We start from the raw sequence: 20,415 nt of genomic DNA, 5'->3' as shown, positions 1-20,415 counted from the left end.
TTGTCTCTTTGACACATTCCCCATTTCCATTCTCAATTTTATTAGTCTTATAGGTAGTCCAAATTCACTAAAGCAGCAATCAATATTTTTTTTATATTACAGGTTCAAGAAATATCATAGTGTCGTCATGGTCATCATTTTATCGACCTCCATCTGCCACTGGTTTATCACTAGATTACTTCAACAGTCACTAGAACCGAATTAACAAACAGTCAAATCTACATTAATGATAGTGGGAGATTTTAATTTATTTTAAAAATACAAATATCTTTTATTTCTAATTATATTGTCCATAGAAGGCATTTCAATTAATATGAATCACAAAGACAAAAGTAATAATAATAAAAATGAAATAAAACATACAAGCCTTAACATTCTTTTTGATAAGTAAGAATTTGAAGTTACTGAATCAAACCAAAACAAACAAAAAAACAATGAAATACACAAATAAAAGTCGGAAGAGAGAGTCATCTGTATAAAGAGTAATAACTCTAGTTTTATTCAACCGAATGAAAAAAACACAAAAAAAAAACACCGTATGTCTACATTTAACAAATATATAATAACCAGTCATAAATAAACAGCGACAGATTATATATATATTTATCATATACTTATAGTAAATAACTTATAATTTTACAGTATGAAAATAGCATTAAATTTACGTTAATTCCATATTTTCCGAAATGTTGCTTAGCGGTCTGATATGAAAAATTATCAACTGCTTCCGGCTATTATCGCATGCCTTTCATTAACTTAGTCGCATGGCATTCCGACATTACTCGTCAAATTCCGGAAAATATACCGCAATGGTACGTTTTCAGTGAAAAACATAAAGTAGGGTACCAAAATATTATTAGGAAATAGGAAAATATAGTATGTAAAATGCAAAACAAATGATACATTAAATGCATTTTTCCAGCATAATATAGCAAGTTACTTTACAAATGTTGACTTTTTCAAACAGTGTTCATTATGTTTTGTTGATTTTTTTATCTTCAATATAAAAATATATTATACTGTTGTTTTACTCCCCTGTGATAGAAAGATTTCATATCGGATGTGTTTCATTTGGCGTCCGTCGACCGTAAACTTTTCACTTTTGAACTTCTACTTGAGAACCACTGAATAGGATCAATATATTATATTTTTCTCCATTGTTGAAGCATATGATAAAAAGGAAGTATCTATAAATATTTCGGATAACAGATATCCTTCATCAGTATGATTATGATGTAAAATGAATCATAGCAATCTAGTCTGATTTAACTATAAAAAATTTTGAAGTTTTACAATTAAAAAAGGACAACGCTTGTACAATTCTAAAATTTCAAAAATGACGTAGGTTAGGTATTTACAACAGAGACTGCATAGATATGCTTCTAACAAAAATAGTAATGTGCGATATGAACTGGTAAATTTGTAAAAGGTTAAGTAATTCACCGTGGCTGCGTATTTATACACCCCAAATGATAGCACCCTGCGATTTAAACTGGTACAAGTCTAGAATTTCAGAGTTGACAAAGGTAAGGAATAGCAACAGAGACTGTGTAGTAATATGTAATATAACCCAAATGAAAATCACTGCACGAATTAGACCTACACCTTTTCATTGATCCCATTTGGTGCCAAAGTTTTTAATTTTCTTACCCAAAATCTTTCCCGAGTGAGTCTATCCTCCCTAGACCAAGCAGTGTTGTGGTCTGTGATTGTAATGGTCAGTCGATTTAGATCTGTCTTAGTGTGACCAGGGGATCTGAAATGTCGAATGAGAGGAATATGAGTGGCCGTTCATGTCATTTGCGCGATTATATACGCGTATATAATTTTATACGCGTATATATACGCGTATATTACCTACATATACACGTATATTGTGGTTTTTAACGCGTATATGGCTGTCATATACGCGTATATTGTTAAAATAAACACGTTTATACTTTATTCCAATTTATTTATCATATACGCGTTAATATACGCGTTATTTGCGTAAATATGCGCGTTAATATACGCGTTATTTGCGTAAATATACGCGTATGAAATCATTATATACGCGTTAATAAACATTCGTTTGTCGTATTGTCTTAACCAATGATAACTGCGTTTTTAAACTGGTTTGTATATGACAACTGATGCCATATAACGAATATGGCTGCCAACTTTAGCGGAAACGGGGACAGAGAGAGATTTTTGCAGAGAGTATAAGAGACCGTTGATGATTGTTTCCGGCTTGGGACGACTGACGCCATACAAAAACAGATGTTTGACAGTATACGTTAAAGGTAATCGCAGGTTGCGACAAATCTACCTACGTACATTAAGCTGGTATGTTGGGTATACAGGGGCTGAAAGTAGCAGTGGCTGAAACATTGGTTCAAGCCTGATAATCTAATTTCGTGTGTAACTATTTCCTCATTGTGTAACACAGTAAGAAAATGTATTTTTTCTCAGCTTTTTATACTATATAAATCATTGTTAAGGTGATGATGATGGAAGTGTTTAATGACCTTGCCTGGCTTTACAGCCCTCGCACGGTCTATAGTTTAGGTGATGGGAGTGTTTAACGACCTTGTTGTTTAGGTGCCAACAAATGGAAGGTTTTTTTTTTTATCAATATTCGCCAACAAATGGCAGTACTTAACGACCTTGACAGTTTTCTTCAGGGGTTGATGATGGAAGTGTTTAACGAACTTGACTGGCTTTACAGGCCTCGCCCGGTCGGTTTTTCAGGGGGCCGGGGTGTTTTCCTCTATCTTGGATTTTGAAGTAGCAGATAACGTTGGTCTGGATATTTGATGAAATGTGCAAATTTGAAAGTAGTATGTAATCTATATAAAAGACTTTTGATGTAAATATAGAAATAATTACGGCTGTTATTTCTCAAATACACCTTATTTGGGTGTGATTAGATTTTTTTCAACTTTGCCAAATAAGGGGAGGTAAATCACATAAAGTAATTTTATAATAGAAAGTGTTGTGAATTTACCTATTTTGAAATATAGCAAGAAAATAAGTTCGGTGACCCATTTTTTTCTTTTTCTTATCTGAAAGCATGTTATAAGAGCTATCTTCTCACATTTTATCTTAAAGTTCTATCAAGTAGTTTTCTTTTTATCACACAAAATTTGATTTTCCATTCATAATCTATACAAAATCTGACAACCTGTAGCGTGAAAATAAGTCCCATACTTTTTATTATATTTTCTGCTCTTTGGTCGGGTTGTTGTCTCTTTGACACATTCCTCATTTCCATTCTCAATTTTATTAATTTATAGTCAGTGCATTGCAAAAATACTATTCGACCTGCGAAAGTTTTATTTTGATTCGGTTCACATATAACAATACAAACATAAGCTCTTAAGAGCTTTTTACCGAATATAAAGTAACACAAACACAACATTAAAACACACAACATGCAGACAGGATATATATCAGCACAGGCATATTGAAATACATGCAAAGCACTACTAAAATACATATCTAAAGCCAAAGCAATATACAAGTATAAAGAACCATATATTTTTAGAATCAGTGTCAAGTAAACTATCAAATAATAGATGAAGTGACATTTTTCAAACCTGAAGTAACAAATAATCTCCCTTATTTAAAAAAAAACTTTCCAGAAACCATATATTTTAAATCAGCGTACAATAAGCTATCATTTGACGCTGGAAATGACATTTCAAATCGTATTTTAATATTTTTGTATCAAAATAGATCTTTTCCGGTGGAAAGACCTTCAATTGTACTCTGAACAATTGGTTTTTAATTTATTGCATTATTGTTGAATGTATATGAAAACGAAATAAGTCACCCCTTTATCATGAATGTCACATCCTTTGAATAACTCATAAGTGGAAATAAACTGACAACGCACGGCTAAAAAGAAAAAAAGACTAATAGCCAAAAAAAAGTACACAAACATACTCTAAATGCTAGATTTAGATAAAAATTTCCTGATATGTTTAGTTCCTAATGACAATGTGGATCTCTTATTGTATTCTGTTTTAAGTGATATTTGGGATATCATTAGCAAAACATTAATTTTGCTATTTGTAGTTTTACTATGAATGTTTTGACCAATTTTAAGTCTGATAAGTTTGAGAAATTCAATTACATCCGTTAATGACCAGAAAAATGAACATGAATGAATTTTTACATTTTGTCATTTATAGAGAAAACAGGTTATCAGTCGAAACGCCTTCAAACTGACGAAAATGGTCACTATAAATATGATATAACCAGGGAACAGCTTGACTTTCTTTCGAGATTTGGTTTCACTGCGCCAATGATGAGCGAGGTACTTGGTGTGTCAGAATCAACAGTTAGAAGGAGATTAAGGTACATGTTTAAGTTAACATCAAACTTGTTAGCTTGGTCAAAATCTCTATTTGATGTGAATGTTGACAATTTAATAATCTTCTTTACATGTAAATGATATGTGTATATTGTATTAAAAGTATGCATTTTTTTTTTAAACCAATAATACAAATATAAAATAAGAAGATGTGGTATAATTGCCAATGAGACAACTGTCCACCAGAGACCAAATATAGATCACCGTACGAACTTCAATAATGAGTAAAATCCATTTGCATAGTCAGCTATAAATGGCCCATATTAAATTACAAACGTAAAACAATTTAAACGGAAAAACTAAGGGCCTGGTTTATGATATTTTGGGGCTCTGTAAACAACATTTCCATAAAAATTGGGATGCGATTTCCTGTTTGAATTAAATTCTCTACAGGTACAGTCAAACTTACAAACCACATCTTTGTATAAAGACTACTAATAGTCATTCGCCTCGCACCAACATACAAATAAAATTGAGAATGGAAATGGGGAATGTGTCAAAGAGACAACAACCCGACCATAGAACAGACAACAGCAGAAGGTCACCAACAGGTCTTCAATGCAGCGAGAAATTCCCGCACCCGGAGGCGTCCTTCAGCTGGCCCCTAAACAAATATATATACTAGTTCAGTGATAATAAACGCCATACTAAACTCCAAATTGTACACAAGAAACTAAAATTAAAAATAATACAAGACTAACAAAGGCTAGAGGCTCCTGACTTGGGATAGGCGCAAAAATGCGGCGGGGTTAAACATGTTTATGAGATCTCAACCCTCCCCCTATACCTCTAGCCAATGTAGAAAAGTAAACGCATAACAAAACGCACATTAAAATTCAGTTCAAGAGAAGTCCGAGTCCGATGTCAGAAGATGTAACCAAAGCTAGTTATTATTGCATTTTAAACTAGAACCTTTTTTTTTAAAAACAGAAATTTCAACATTAGTTTAAGGCAAATAACTGATATAACAGATGAAAACCTTGATCAGAAAATCAAAGAGGTTGCTGGTACTAACAGACGAATAGGACCAAACTCCATACGTGTTAGATTTGCTGTTTCTACCCAGACAGCGAGTACGAGATGGATGTTCAAGAGTTGATCCAGGTGTCATCCAGATGGATGTGCCATAAGGTCGTTATTGAGAAAAAAATATCCAAAGAAGAACTTACAAAGTTGCAGGTCCATAGAGGAACTTATTCAGGAATGACAGATACTATCAAGACCTGCTAGAAGAATATGGAGTTAAAGATAATAATAATGGTGGTAGTGATAGTGAAAACGATGTCGATGCAATTATTTCTGTTGTTGAATGTGATGAGGAATTGTTTAAAATGACCGTACAACTTCTTGATCTTGACTAGGACATGACCTGAAGATTCCCTACCACCTTTTGGTATATGACCATAGAACAATTAGTAATGTGGTATCCATGTTATCAAAACATTATTATATAATTAATAAAACTCTTTCGATTCACTATTACCGAATTCACATTACTAGGCCCATACTACCTGCCTTTTTTTTATTTCTAAACTTGGCATCCTGGTTTTTAATGTTGTGCTCTAAAACACATACTTCTAAAAAAAAAAAGGTTCATTGGAAGAAACCAAGACCTTGTTGATAAATATTCCGTCTAAACTTCACAAATAATACACGATGGTCTTGAAGTATAGATTCTAGGTACTGACTTTGTTTATCATCTAAATAACGTGTTATAGTATTCTTTTATTAGCCTTTGTAATTTATTACTCGAACTGTTTAGCCTATTTTTTGGCAGTGCTCATTTGACATGGCTCGGTACGTGGACATCCCGTCATTGTGTTAATTGTGCTGTGGTATTCTTTTCTTTTGTTTTTGTTAAGGCGCATTGTCTATATGCCTTTTTGTTTGTGTAAATATAAAAAAGAAGATGTGGTATGATTGCCAATGAGACAACTCTCCACATGAGACCAAATGACACAGAAATTAACAACTATAGGTCACCGTACGGCCTTCAACAATAAGCAAAGCCCATACCGCACAATCAGCTATAAAAGGCCCGAAATGACAATGTAAAAAATTCAAACGAGAAAACTAACGGCCTAATTTATGTACAAAAAGTGAACGAAACAAATATGTAACACATAAACAAACGATAACCACTGAATTACAGGCTCCTGACTTGGGACAGTCACATACATCGTTTGTAAATTTTGCTTCTATAGAAAGAACAATTTGTCCTTCTGCCATTTTGACAACATAATCATAAATTTACTATCTGAATACAGAGTGAGTACATACTTAACATAGTTTCACTAAAAAGAACATATCATATGACATACAAACTTTCCAAGGTGGTTTTTGAAGAATAAATTAATTCAGGCTACCGAACCATTAGTTGTTTTCATTGCAAGATGTTGTGTTTTTGTCCACTAATTGTCAAATGCATCTCAATGATATCCTACAAATTGCCCGAAACTGAACAGGCAATTTGTTGAATTTTGTTTCAAAATTTCAGTCATTTTACAAATTGCCTAAATTCAGAAAATGCCTGTAACATATACAAGGCATACAAGGTCATGGCGTTTCTTATACCAGGGGCGGATCCGGGATTTTAGGTTTAAAGGGGGGTGGGGCGCAAACTTAAATTTTCGCCGAGCTTCGAATTTTTTTAGGTAAAATTATCGAAATATTCTTTATTAAGCTAAGGACAACATTTACTTTGCAAATTTTTTTTGGGGGGTGGGGGAGGGAGCGCACGCTCGCCCCCGTATGAATCCGCCCCTGCATACTGTTTATTACTAAATTCTTTGGTTGTGTACTGACTGATACTTTAGTCTGGGAGAACAAAGTTAGTTGTAATTGGCTTTGAACAAACTTTTAGTATTAAACTCCAATACTCTTATTTCGGTGCTTTGTGTCTATTGCCTTAATGTTAGTTGTTTCTTTTGAGTTAATTTAACTGCAACTGGCCGGATTTTTACAGTTTGTTCTTATGTTGTACTGTTACACCACTATCCCAGTTTAAGGAAGAGTTGAGCGCTCACAGATATGTGCTTGTCCCAAATCAGGAGCTTGTATTTGTCACTGGACGTTAAAAATAAGCAACCAACAATCAATCAATTTAAAATCCTGATTATTTAAGGGGAAAACCAATTAGTATTTATTATTTTTTGGGGCGATGGGTGGAAGACAGGAGGATTTTGAAAATGAATATGGTGGCCTAGCAAGACTTGAAAAAATAGGCATGATTAGCAATAGATTAAAATGAATAATAAATCTGCATAAAATCCTCCTGCCCCCTTTCTTTCCCCAGAATACCAAATAGTCGTCCCCTTACTGTTATTGTCCGTGTAGTTCTTATATTTATCCAACTCATCATCCCTACTAAGGCTGCCATGCCAAAAAACGTTTATCACACAGCACACATTCTATTATAGCTGCATTCATAAATTTATTAATGTCATTTAGACTAAACGACGCCATGTTTGTTATGTGCCTCTGCCGTCTAAACTACCTATTTAAAAGGAAGAGGTAGAAGAGAGCCAGAAGATCTTCCCAATGCAAAAAAACAGAAATGGACCTCTTCTGGTTCACTACCGAAGAACAAAAAAAAACACGCCCAAGGATTATAATTTAATATGCCAGTTATGTCCCCTTTGTGAAACCAAACGCAGTAACATGGACAGTTTTGATTGGATTTGAAATATTTGACACCTTCCCAAAAGTAACGCGTTTATATACGCGTATAGCACAAAGAATTTACATTTATTATACGCGTTTACACAAAAAAAATCATTTTCAGCAGTAACATGTATATATACGCGTATATTTTAACAATAAACGCGTATAAAACGACAATATACGCGTTAAAAACAACAACAATATACGCGTATATGTAGGTAATATACGCGTATATATACGCGTATAAAATTATATACGCGTATAAAATCGCGCAAATGACATGAACGGCCACTCATAGAGGAAGGTCTGGCTTGCATTCGTAGTCGTTACGATGGCCGTTCATACGTTTATGAAATGGCTGTTCTGACTCGCCAACATACTGTTTACCACATTTACACTGTAGGAGATACACAGCATTTGTAGTCTTGCAATAAACATTGCAAAATATGGTGTATTCTGTACCTGTGGAGTGACTGTTAAAAGTCTGGATATTCAGTATTTGCTTGCAAGTCAGACATCATTTGTTTCCACATCCCTTGCAAGTGCCCACAGACAAAGAGCGTGAATTAGAGGATAAATCAGCTCTCACCAGCAAGTCTTTAATGTTTGGGCCCCCGGAAAGCCAGTACAGGTGGCTCGGGAGAGATTTTGGATAGTTTAGGATGTTTTCGATATCTTTACAATTTTCGCGGAAAATTATATATATATAAAGTGCATATATACATATATATGTTTTCGTATGTTTTAAGTCCGATTTTAATCATGAGAACCGGAACCTTATGTGAGGAGAAATTCTACTGCATTTCCCAGTTGAGGGGTAAAAAAAGGTAAGAATTGGTATGTATGCAAACATTTCTAGCCGTCAGTAAAATTGGGTCTCAGTGGCCCAGTGGAATAATCTGTCTGGCTGTCAGACTTAACAGTGACCTGGTGACGGCAAGGTCTTTGAATGCTTTTTCATGTTTTAAGTCCAATTTTAATAATGAGAACTGGAACCTTACGTGAGGAGAAATTCTCACTATGATACGATATTTCTCAGATGAGGGTTCTGTAGAAGCTAAACTTATATTTGCTCGAGAGCAACAAAAACAGGGGGCAGGAGGATTTGACCCGAAGACAAAGGTATAGAGGTAGTACCTGTATAAAGTTGAAAGGAAAGGGAATTACCATTTGATTTTGTGGAGGAGGATTTTGAAAATGAATATCGTATCCAATGAATAAAGTAAGCATGCGTAGCAACAGATGAAAATGAATAGTCAATGCACATAAATGTGGAGACCTTCAATTACTTGACAATTAATAAGTCCAAAGATGGCAATACAAATTTATCAAAAGCAGACATTATTGGTGGCTTAACACAGAACTGCTCCAACGGGGTGTCGACTCTGCTTAAGGCACCCAGCAGTGTGTTCAAGACAGCACACTGGTACGGGATCAAGAAGGGTGTATGGGGATAGGAAGCTCTGAGGATTTCGAAAATAAAATACACAATTTTGATGTCAAAAATGTTTTTCTCAACAGCTTTTTTGTTATATTTTCTTTATAATTGTATGTAAATTGAAGATGATATAACTATTGTAGTCTTAGTATGAAGTCTTTGTGAGGATATGTTTACCTTTAAGAAGGATATCGATTGAAGAGAAAGTCCTAGTCGATATACTTCTTGAAGTTGATATACTCTCGTGTGGACCTGATACAAAGGCTACAATTGTTAAATTATTATTGTCGATACGCCAGAAATAGAACAGAAATTCATTTCATTAGCTGCTACAGCTGTGTCATAAAGTATTGAAGTTTTTAGATTTATTTTTTTAGATATTTTAAAAATAATTGTGCAATATCACTTTTCATTCTACCTTTGAAAATACAGATGAACATGTGACTCTTTCTGAACAAATCAGATTGGTTAGAATAAACAAGATAATAATATCATGTGCATTGTGTTATATTCACCCCTCATCTTTAGTCATAGTTAAAATTTACCAAACAGGAAAAGGGAAATTATGTACATATTGCAATTTTGTCTGAATTACTGAAAGTTTAAAATTATTGTATCTCATCAAGTCTTCTTTTGAAAGTTCTCCAATATTAGGATCTATATATAGCTTCGACTTTTTGTTGAATCTGATGAATTGCTAGACATAGTTTGAGTTTCTTCATGAGTACTGTCACGAGACAATGACTCCATACTGGCAGAGTCAGCTTCTGTTTCTGATGCATCCATTTCGTTAGAATGTCTTTTTGCAAAAATAAGAATTTCTTGGTAGAGGGGTCTAAATACAGCGCAAACAACATTTTCCAACAGACCAAAAAGGTGAAAAAGTATATTTTAACAAAACGCATTTGACTAGCAGGTCGAACAACGGATGTTCTTAAACCCTGCTGACTGTCATGGCAATTGCGAAATAAACGGATCACCAGATGTAACATAATGGATCTTACTTATTTATTTGATACCAAACAGAAAACAATAAACGTGCGGAAAAGTTGGTATACCGCAAACATGAGGTGCAAAAATTTGTACACCATATCCGGATTTCGACAATTAATGTCTCTTCAGTGATGTTAGGAATCGAAACGGTATTATATATTGATTTTGTTGTGACAGTATACGTAATAGACATTGACATTTTATAGTTTTGAAAGTTTTTTCACCTGATTTCTATGATAAGGTGGAAGTTTGTTCTTATTTCAAGAGAGGGGCACTCAGCATATATCTATTTGTGCATGTAGGGACATCTACTTGCTTTTAACCACAACTTTGTATAAGTTTTGTATACATATACATTTTATTTACATATAATATGATTAATCAACATGTCTATTTTCAGGATCTCCGATTCATGCAGTTTGGCATGTTTGTTAGTGGTGTTCATGAAGGGCCGATATAACAAAGTATATCAATGGTTTGAGCTCTCTGTCTAACTGTATTATTAAAGTGCTTTGCATTGAGCTCAGTTCAGTGTTATGCATATTCATTCTTTGTGAAATTGAGATTCATAAACAGACAACCATATCTACATATGAACAACTGTAAGGTAAGATCATTGAAATTGTCAGCACAAGGAATTATTGAAACAGCATCCATAGAACATATAAAGTAGTTAAAAGGAGATTAAAGATTTTATTTACATTTAAACCAAACATTTTGCATCAAGATAGCCAAATAAAAAAAAAGCATTGAAATATACCAAACATTGCTACCTGGAATTGGTGGTTTTGTAACACTTACTTTTTTAACCATCTGTACTGCCTACTGAAGAGTCCTGAGTGGAGCTCGTCATTCAGTCATATATATAGACACAAGGCCTAGTCAGTTACTAAAATTATCTTTCATTGTTTATCATTCATTAATTGATTTCTGAATTTGTGTTAATGTTAATCACCAGATTACAGCACTGTTTATCTTTATACCACAACAAAACTTCAACCTACAGGTTTGATTTATATCTTTATCCACATAACAAAAACATTGAAACAAGAATAATTCTGCAATACTTTTTTTCATTTCAAATACAACAGAATCATGATAGTTCATATTTCTTTTAGTCTGCACTATTTGTCATAATTTATTTCTAGATACTAAGATACTATTATCATCACTTTGAACTATAAGACATCTTCTAAGAAACAATTTTGAACATTTAAACAAAATCTATCACTTATGATACTGGTATGATCCTTAACTAATTTACAGTTTCAAGTAAGAAATGACCACCACAACAGACAAAAATAGACCAATACAAGAAGAACATACCTACAGGTTATCATCAACCATCTCCCATATTAAAATCACATAATGCAGAAAATGAGCTAATGTGTTCCTGTACTAATTTTGAGGTTTTGCTTTTGTCCAAAAGCAACGTAGTGGAAATATTTTAACAGATTCATTTGGTAATCCATATAACATGTACAAATATTGTCCCCTCCATGACAATCTTGAATATAAAAACTAAATATTGAATAACCGACACTGCAAATTTTTAGTGTTTGGTACTGGTCTGATATTCAGGATGGCTATCACTGTGGAACACAGTTTAACATAGAACACTATGGAACACTCAAACATTCAAACATACTATCCACACTGATCTGTGTCCACATTTGTTTTCATAACGAAAAGAATTCATATTTTTATATTATATATACATAGCTACGCAATATATAATAAAAACTATTATATATATTGAATCGGAGTCTATATAGATTGGCAAACCACTTCTGTTATACCTGGTTTACTTGATCAGCATCAACATCAAATATGCCTAGAAATAATAAATGAATCAAATCTACACCAAATCATCAACACACCAATAAGAAAAAAACGAACTCTTGATTTTATCCTTATCAATAATCCTCCTTATATAAACAAAGTATCATCTTTTAGGATAAGTGACCTCGATATTGTGAATGGCGAAGAAGACATCTGACTTAAAGGATCAGAGAAACATCACGTAAAGTACAAGGCAAACTGGGGATTTCAAAATTCATACAACCACAAATGTAAAAAGTAAAATAACAAAATTACCGAACTCCTAGGAAAATTCAAAACGGAAAGTCCCTTATCAAATGGCAAAATCAAAAGCTCACGAATGAAAAACAACTGTCATATTCCTGTCTTGTTACAGGCATTTCCTCATGTAGAAAATGGTGGATTAAACCTGGTTTTATAGCTAGCTAAACCTCTCACTTGTATGACAGTCGCATATAATTCATGTAAACAACCTTTGCAAACTATTCAGCATTCAATGTAAACAATCTTTGGGAACTATTCAACATTCAATGTAAACAATATTTGGGAACTATTCAACATTCAATGTAAACAATCTTTGGGAACTATTCAACATTCAATGTAAACAATCTTTGGGAACTATTCAACATTCAATGTAAACAATCTTAAACAATCTTTGGGAACTATTCAACATTCAATGTAAACAATCTTTGGGAACTATTCAACATTCAATGTAAACAATCTTTGGGAACTATTCAACATTCAATGTAAACAATCTTTGGGAACTATTCAGCACAAAACTTACTGAATCATTGGAATCAACTATATAATCAAACAAATGCTATAATACAACCATAGATTACCATGGATAAATAAAACACTCAAAACACTACCTACCATTAAAAATAAACTATACAAGACTCCGGTCTGTGTTTTTTGTTAGATGTTTTTTTGCGTTATATCGATCTGATGAGTAAAGCCCTTTTCAACTGATTTTAATAGTTTTTTCTTATGTTATGCTGTTGCACCGCTGTCCCAGTTTAGGGGAGGGTTGAACGCTCACACACATGTCTAACCCTGCCACATTCTTTACGTGCCTGTCCAAAGTCAGGAGCTTGTAGTTCAGTGGTTGTCTTGTCGTTGGTTCATGTCTGTCTATAATCCCTTACATCCACTTCATTTGAACTTTGGTGGATAGTTGTCTCATTGGCAATCATACCACATATCTTTTTTTTTTCAGAGGATAAAAGTTACACTGATAGATATATGAAACTTAAATTACAAGTACAAAAAGAACAAAAGTGGCATACTGGAAATGCATCTAGAAATAAATATGTGACTTACTCATTAACAAATCAGAATCTTATTCAGGCCTAACAACACAATTAATGACCCCTATTTGCGTTGTCCAATAGTTCCCTTTAATTATAGTGTATTTTTTGTGAATTTATTTTTTCTCTTTCTCATTATTTCTAAGTTTATATGGGTCGAAAAAGAAAGAAGAGAGTTGAAATAAACTGAAATAAACTTTTGCATATTTTATTTTAACTGTTAAGTGGAGGTAAGAAGTGATTAATTTAGGCTAGGTGCAAAAGGGTAATATTTACAGTTTTCGGTATATCTCTTGACTTGTCCATTCCAGTAGGACAGGACATGTTGAATCGACATGGCTGTACCAGATAAAGGGGATAGCCCTCATCCTAACATTACAGGACTAAACATCTCAACACCTGGCATAACAAAATTATTCAACATCATCAACTGTCATAACTTAAAAACTTTACTAAATTCTTCCATAAATACAAAGGTTTGGTTTGCAAGTTTGGCTGTACCTGTAGAAAACTTATTTCAAACGGAATAGCACATCCTAAATTTTAAGGTGAATGTGTTAACCGAGCCCGGAAATTTAGATACAATCCGGGTAAATTTATCAATCCTTTAAATAAACTTATTCTAAAAGGTTACCTATTCAACACTGTTAAATCTTTGAATATTGTTTTTATTGGTATAAATATTGATTTTGTTATCAGTAAATTAAAACCATACTAAATATTACACATATGTACTTTCACGGTACTACAATCTGTCGATACCTATATTTTGAGAACAGATACATGTAGCACCTATCCTAACAATCATATTAAAAAATCAATCGAAACTGGACAGACACGAAAAGATTGGAAGCATACTAATGTTGCACTAGTCTTCAAAATGGACAATTTCATTGACTTGCATATGCTGCAAGTGAATGGCACATATTGTTACAAAAACCATTATTAACCATCTTGAGAATAATGGCCTCCTGTATATTCAACATGGCTTTAGACGGTCATGGCCATGCGAAACACAACTTCTATATTTTATTCAAAAAACTATCAGCTGCAAACAACAATAGCACATTATAATTGACTTAAGTAAAGCATTCGATAAGGTTCCACATCACAGACTTTTATTTAAATAAAGCTGTTATTGCATTTCTGGACTTACAGTTAATTGGATCTCCCCATTCCTTTTAAAACGCAAACAAACAGTTGTCATGGATGGAAAGTCATCAAACACTGTCCCAGTCACATCAGAGGTGCCTCAAGGTATACTACTGTATTAGGCCAGGTCGTATATTTAGTCTAAATAAAGGACCTTCCATACTACCTAAATCATAGCAAACTTAAGACTATGTGCAGACAACAGTATAATTATACATAGGACGATCAGATCTCAAAGTGGCTGCAACAAACTTCAGGCAGTTGTTGATGCAGTATCAAAGTGGGAACATGACTGATTGGTGGCTTTTCACAATCTGTGGCGCAGAAAAAAACATGAGAATCATCCGCTAAATACCTTGGTATCACACTTCAATCAAATATAAAATAAGACAAACATATAAATGATATAACATCTAAATGTAACAAATCTCTTGGTTTTCTAAAACGAAACCTCAAAACATAAAACCATTCTACCAAGAGCCAGACATACCAAGCACCTATCCGCTATAAACACAGTCTAGCTTAGTCTGGGGCCCAATAACCGCAGAATCAATATCAACTTATAAAGATTTAGCTGGTCCATTAGCGAGCAGCTAGGTATGTCTGTAGTAGGTACATGTATCATACGAGTAGTGTATCTGACATGCTGAACATTCTGAATTGGTCACCACTATCAGTCCGTAGACTGTGCACTAGACTTGTGATGATGTATAATATCTCATGTGATCTAGTCGCGATTCCATCCGACACCATTCTTATACCTGCAGATCCAAGAACCAGAAAACTTTATCAACTCACTTTTAAACACGTATATACACGTAAAGATACATACAGGCATTCAAATACCAATAACAATATTGCAATGTAATACATTACCTTTTTCAATAATTAAGTCTTCGAATTCCTGATTGACAATCTATAGAGAAATCTAACCTCTGCTGTTCTCTGTACTCTCATTAATTGGCCTTTTAAAGTTTTTTATTCGAGCGTCACTGATGAGTCTTTTGTAGACGAGACGCGCGTCTGGCGTACAAAATGTAATTAATGATATCTATGATGTGTGTATTTAAGTAGATGTTTTATGCTTAAATGTGTTAACCGCTTTATTTGTTCATTTGCACTACCAAATAATTTGAACAACATAGCTGCAGTAAATTTGTTTATTTTACTTCATTTATTAATTTATGTAAATAGGCCACGTATGCAACTGTAATTGATCATCAGCCTGCTTGATGGAAAATTCTTTATCTAAAGAAAAACTTTTTTTTTGGAAAACCAACAAACCGCATGACATCCTTGTATTTACTTCTTAATTTAAACATTGTATTGTTCAAAAGACAAATGTACCAGACGGTCAACTATTTCAACTTAGTAACGTCTTCTAATGCTTTACTTCATAGCGTCGTGTTATCTGATGATGAATATTCCAAACGTTCTAACTGGCGATATTAAAGTTTTAACAGTTTTTTTTTCCATCCACGATGTATTTTCAATGCAGTTATCTTATTCTGTCTATTTAAATTGGTTGTGTTCACATTTACATGTACACTGAACAAATATGGCTTGTTGTTAATTGTGTAATCCGAAAAAAATGTAACATGTAAAATACAGTGTGTTAGAAATAATACTATAAAACTCATGCAAAAAAAAAAAACACCATGAAAAATCATAATTCACTACCCGAACTAGGACTCTTTTAGAAATTGTTCAAACGAAGCTGAATTTAATGAACTTAAGCTTGCATGAACACATATACTACAGTATTTTAAATGCTGCGTCCAAAAATCAGTACAAATGGTTCTTTCTTCCTATGGTCTGACGATTTTTGATACTTACTGGTCAATACCGCAAATACTGCCGATTTCAATTAAATGTTACGACAAGACTTCATAAAACCTGTTAGGAGTGTTGTTTGTTTCTTTTTTTTGTTGCTTACAGTATCTAACTAACACTTGTAGCTTTCGAAGCTTCATGTAGTAGCTAGGAAACTTTGATCGTGCTTGTTGCTCTATGTTTTAATGTCAGTTGTTTTCTCTCCCGAAAGAATCGGTGTATTGGTGGAGGAGGTCATCTTTTGTAATGTGTGGGAATTTCAAGAGCCTGTAACAATTTAATTCAGTGGTCGTCGTTGGAAGATGTTTATCAAATTTTTTTTCATATATTGTTTGAACATAAATCGGGCCATTGTTTTTTGTCGTTTGAATTGTTTTACATTTTGTTTCAGTTCAGGGTCTTTTATATCTTACTATACAGTATGAGTTTTGCTCACATTGTTGAAGGCCGTACGATAACCTATATACACTGCTTATATCTACGACATTTGGTCTCTATCGGATAGTTTCCTCATTGGAAATCATATCCAACTTCTTATTTTTATATACTACAAACTTTTACTCTTACTACAAATCGATCAAACATTTAATTTAAGTTATTGGCCGTTCAAATTCTTGTGGTTTGGTTATTTTTTTGATGTTTCAAATCTAATAAGCTTACAAGTGATAGCTTTTCATAAAGCTTGGCTGACTTAACATCATTAAATGTTAGAAGTCCGTTTCTAGAAGGTAGTTGGAAAGTACCTACGCCTTATTTTTAGCCTGGATTTTTATTATTCGTAATGTCACCAGTAACATAACATATTTTGAAATCAACTATAAAACCATTGTACCTATCGTCTACTTAATTTTCTATTGTTACTTAGAAATCGAGAGCTGTAGATTACTGCACTGTCAGTAAATAAAAACATTGCAAAAGTTAAATTAGTTTATTAAAGAAAATAAATAATTTGTGAATGACGTATAATGTACAATGAAATGGATGTGAAAATGTGCCCCGTAACAATCAATTCCTTTAGTTCAGCTTGTTATCAACCCATCATCAACATCATCATGGGGTCTATATCCATCTGACTTCCCCACATTAAAGGAAGCAATCTATTCATACCAGATTGGCCAGCCTGTCCTGCTGAAAGTAGATAAATACAAATATTTTGTAGGTTGATAATTTGAATATAATTTGAATGCTATAATGATTGTCTAATTATTCTTGTTTTACAATATGTAAATCTTGAGAATTTTCAGAACTATGAAAAGGAAACTTGAATATCTCCGAGGCATCCTTCCGTCCATTTGATAATTCCAACATCTCTATATCATCCTCACATTCTAGTGACATTCATTGAAAGATATCACGAGGTCAAATGCAAATGAGATACATTTTGACCAGTATATTCCAGTTTAAAGCCGAAGCCCGTAATTTTAAGTGATAACTTTACGACATTAATTAACATTTATGTCAGTTTACGGTTATTTTGTACATTATAAATCATGGCCAAGAGATCGTGACATAGATTCATTATATAGCCATATTCATAACTTGTTTTTTATGAGAAATATGTAAGTAACACAAATTCATACATTTCACAACAATCACATTCGATGTTCGATGACAGCACTACTTTTGCGTCAATTGTTATTATTGAGATGTATCATTTGCGCCAAATATTATTTTTTAAATGAAACAATTGTGTCAGTATAAGAAATTTATTTGTGCCAATTTACCTGTACAAATATTTTATACATAATAATAATAACTAAATTTATGTACCTTTAAAAGTATAATTAATGAAATAATTGAGATTTGTTTTGCCTAAAAGATGAGTATACAATAAAAAAGTATACGCTCTTATGTTAGGAGTTATTTCCTATTGAAGAGGAATACCTGAAAAGAAATAATTTGAAATTTCTCAGGCAATCCAAGCAGTGAGAAAGAAGGAAACTGTACCCAGCTCAGCAAAGGATTCAAAAATATATAGTTTTAAGAAATTTTACATGAAGTTTGGAAATAAAGATGAAGATTTTGTTTTAGTAAAGGGGCATTGTGATTCTTGGTTGTGGAGCTGTAGGGTGGAACATTCAGGTGATGTCCGAAGTGTTAATTTGTACATTAAATATAAAGGAGGGTTGATTTTTGTTAATTTGCACAATCGTTAACTTTATTTTGTCGCAAATGATACTATGCATTTTCTAAAATTAGTGGAATAAACGTAGCATCTGCGCAAAAGGGCGCATTTTGGCGCAAACGGATTTCTCACTTGTTCGATAAGGTCTTATTAAAAATTGACAATTATAAGTTTATGCCATTGTTTCAAACGGATACCACTAAGGTATTAGTAAAACATTATAATACTGAAACATTTAAGTAATAATAAAAACAGAAGTAGTCAAAGATTTAATTTTTTTAAAGTGATAAAGACGATAACACCAAAGACAATTAATTAAACTAAACCCATAAATAGACAAATACTAAAGCTTACCCTACCAATAAATAAAAAAGCCAATGACGTTTTAAGGGATGGAAAATATCCTCAAATTATTGTAAACATATTTTGGTCGTGCAAACAAGACCCAGTTTTTTTTCAGAAAGCCATCCCCATTCAACATGAAAATGAATCGAAATTAAAGAGGATGAACAAAGTTGAAATGAATACACGTCTAAAGAAATGTACAATGTATAATATGAAAGAATGAACAAATAATTTTCATTTAAATAGAAGGGGGGTGATTCTGTTCAACATCGTAAAATTAGTAATTAGACAAATAATCCTTACCACCAGCGGATCCGCCTAGTGAATTTGTATTCTGTGCTACTGAAGCATCTTGTCTTGATGGATTCATCATATGCCTCAGGAACATCATGCTTGCCAAATTATCAAATTGTGCGAAAGCACTTCCGGCCAAACATACCACGAAGAACAAGGCTACAACTTTTTGGATCATTTTGGAATCTGTAATAAAAAGACTTATAGAATATCCTTTTGAAAATGTGAAGTTTGAAAGTAAACTGCGAAGATCCAAAGAATAAAATTCCAGTGATGAAACATTCCTAATTAAATCTTTATACATTTTTTTAACCCTAATAACAATAATAAAATAATAAATCACAATAAAGATAGAAAAAATTAAACTGAATGGAGATGTGAAATATAATATTTAGTCCTTAACAAAAAGGTAAATACTAGTAAATAAATGCTTACTTTAACTGTGTTATCCGTCTGAAGCAAGATAAGTTCTGTGACCTTAAGCTGAACGTTTCGTGTTTATATACTACTCATAACTGGTTAAAGTTACAGGTGATGAAGATTGAATAATTACAGTACACGAATGAAGCCACAGGACAAACACGTATATTGTTGCCTCCGGGTAATTTATAATGTTTTTTGATCTTTTGTATCTCAATCAGCATGTCCAAAAACTGGTAAAATCAACAGATATACAATTGTCATTTTTCTTCTTACTGGTGTTTAACACATGACCAGGGTGTGATTTATGTCAGGACTTCAGACATTACTAATTTTATTGTATCTGTAATAGTGATATAATTAAGATCTTAGAAAGTAAAACTGATGACCCAACAATACAGTCATGCAGAAAGCATGACGTGTTTAAAAATTAAAAAGATCTCAAAACCGGCTTGCTAGAATATTAATGTATATTTTTGATTTGTCGCAAAACTTTCATCTAAATGGATGATTGAAAACCCATCTTTTATCAGTGGGAAGGTTCAATTTCATAAAACCAGGCTTATCCGATTATAGTTAAGCCGAAAGTGCTTGTACTTTTTCATCCGTGCAATAAAAGAGTGATTATGAAGAAAAAAATCATGAAACATAAATCAATAGTAGT

The 20,415-nt window shown here is 33.0% G+C and overlaps 1 long non-coding RNA gene across 1 annotated transcript; it reads right to left on the bottom strand.

Annotated features, from left to right (window-relative positions):
• Nucleotides 1-17,481: 17,481 nt before the first annotated feature.
• On the bottom strand, nt 17,482-19,877 carry LOC127728822 (uncharacterized). The gene is made up of 3 exons (XR_007994387.1): nt 19,767-19,877; nt 19,341-19,517; nt 17,482-17,695 (listed from the first exon to the last, which is right to left on the bottom strand). It is a non-coding gene; the product is annotated as an uncharacterized LOC127728822 (long non-coding RNA).
• Nucleotides 19,878-20,415: the final 538 nt, after the last annotated feature.

The sequence above is a fragment of the Mytilus californianus genome, unplaced genomic scaffold (genome assembly GCF_021869535.1).
Source record: "Mytilus californianus isolate M0D057914Y unplaced genomic scaffold, xbMytCali1.0.p SCAF_2, whole genome shotgun sequence".
Classification (NCBI taxonomy): Eukaryota; Metazoa; Mollusca; class Bivalvia; order Mytilida; family Mytilidae; genus Mytilus; species Mytilus californianus.
This window is presented reverse-complemented; position numbering and strand designations above follow the sequence as displayed.